This window comes from Helianthus annuus, chromosome 7, assembly GCF_002127325.2.
Source record: "Helianthus annuus cultivar XRQ/B chromosome 7, HanXRQr2.0-SUNRISE, whole genome shotgun sequence".
Lineage (NCBI taxonomy): Eukaryota > Viridiplantae > Streptophyta > Magnoliopsida > Asterales > Asteraceae > Helianthus > Helianthus annuus.
Window position 1 is genome coordinate 126866342 of NC_035439.2, and position 2261 is coordinate 126868602.

General features: G+C 36.8%; 1 long non-coding RNA gene across 1 annotated transcript; it reads left to right on the plus strand.

Moving 5' to 3' along the window:
* The first annotated feature begins 12 nt into the window (after positions 1 to 12).
* LOC118480417 lies at positions 13 to 1692 on the plus strand. The gene is made up of 3 exons (XR_004862651.1): positions 13 to 341; positions 738 to 830; positions 1651 to 1692. It is a non-coding gene; the product is annotated as an uncharacterized LOC118480417 (long non-coding RNA).
* Positions 1693 to 2261: the final 569 nt, after the last annotated feature.

The window sequence follows — 2261 nt, forward strand, 5'->3', positions numbered from 1 at the left end:
ATATGATGAACGTGGTTAGAACTTTGGTTAAAACGGTGGTCTAAAGATAACGCCTACCGGGTAATTAAAGAATGCTAAAACTAGTCGATGAACTCGAATATGCAATTAGTATACTAATGGGCATTTGACTTTTTAAAAGTCAAACTGACCTATAATCCGATAAATGGTAATCTTTGGTATGAAATGCGTAAGGTGGAATAATCGTATTAAATTGTGATTAAACTAACCACCTTGAAAACAATGATGATAGTTTGACGCGTAACAAGCTAGGTGGAAGCTTGATGAGGGAGCGGGTCAAACGAATCAAGAAGGAAAGGAAAAAAGCATAGTTCGGACACGAGGTAAGTATATCTTACACTAGTCATATATTTCATAATATCCTTTTGTCGTATTACGAAAAAGATAATTTATGACGTAAGCCATAGTAGGCTAAAAAGTGTTAAGAAATGGAAAATGGGTAAAAATGGAAATTTAGTCAAGTATTGACTAAAGTAAAATAAGTTTCAAAGGACACCCATAGCATAAGCCGAATGGGTTAAAAATATAGGAAATTGACTTTAGAAAGAAAGGGACCTAGTGAGAAAACCCGAAATGGGTCGGATGTGTGATTGGTAATTAAAAACCATGTTTTTGTTACATATGAAAATGTTGAGTTATATAGACCGAACAGGTCAAATGGTGGGAATAATGTCATTTGACAAAATCAACTAATGTGGAGGTCAAGTCATGTGTTACAGGAGCGAATGGTAATTGGGATAATTGCGTCGCCATAGAATATCGGTAATAAAAAGCAAGGTGTTGAAACGGGTCACTAGGTTGACTCGAGCCAGGTACGTATAAATACGATTGTGGTTAAACATACATTTTTAGGGTCAATTAAGTAGCAAATGCCCTTCGTCGTAAATGAGGGGCCAAAGTTTACTAAAATATCCTTGTTAAGTAAACCGGGCAAACGACCTTTAAAGGTTGTTGGAAATAAGTGATTTGGTAGATTAAATCCTTAAGATAAGTATAAAACGGATGTTATGGGACCTTAGCGCATAAATACCCTTAACGGGTCAAAATAAGAATACCAACGAAAACGGGTTAAATTTGTGTAATAAATCGGGGACTATAAACCTAATATGATAGACAACATTGTAATTATAAGGTTCATGGGAAACCAGGTTCAAACAATCATGCTGTTTGATAAAATCACGAACGGGTCAAGAATTGGTGAAAAGGGGTAATAAGCCGAAGACTTGAAAGTCTTAAGTTCCGTTAACCCGGATGTTAGATTTTAACTCCATAATGTGGAGAGTTAAATTACAAACACGTAGGAAGAAACGGTAGGTCAAACGGATAAGCGGTTTGAAAGATACGGAAGTTTCCGTGTCAACAAACGGCAAAATGGAAAAAGCTGATGCAGAGGCCACCGTAACTTACGGTGGGTACCGTAAGTTACGGTGGGGGGTTGAATTCTTTACGGCAGTTCTCCCCTGCCTTACGGTGGGAATTGTTATAACAGGGCTACCGTAAATTACGGTGTCCACCGTAATTTACGGTGGACCCTGTACAAAATGTGTTTTTGATCAGTTTTGTTTCCCGGACTTGTTTAGATACGTTTTGATCCCGTATGACTAAAGCATTTCATGTTTTTATGAAATGTAGGTACTTTGTGGAAGCCGGAAGACGATCAAGCTCAACGAAGAACCGAACACGATACAGTTACATGCTTCCGCACTTCGCCACGTTGTAAATTTTAAACAACGAATTTCGATCACGTTATATAGAATAAATTGAAATTTGTAAAAGTTTTAATAAACCCGTATTTTTATAATATGTGTTGTCTTAGCTACACATCTAATTGTTGGTAATTACATACAAAATCGTTAATTAGTAACAAGGGTGTTACAAGTTGGCGAATCCAGAGTTGTGAAAAGGCGATTTTCAGGTATTAGTCACCAAAATCTCCGATTTTTTCATGTTTTCTCCTGTCGAATCAAGATCTGAAGCTGTATTGACTACCATGTGTGGCTAAAACCATTGTGACTTCCCCTGGGTGGACGATTGCTAGGTTTTGCACATTTACTTTGTTTTGCGGTTCTTGTAACTTATACATCTTGATCACTTATGCTGATTTTGTTAAACGTTATTTATATTTGAACTATTTATCTGTTAAAGCGTATTGGTGATTTTCTTGCATCTTTAGCAGGTTGGTAATTCGGTGGGTAGTTGATATCTTGACGGAGTGATAGGTTGTATGGTTAGTATTAAAAACC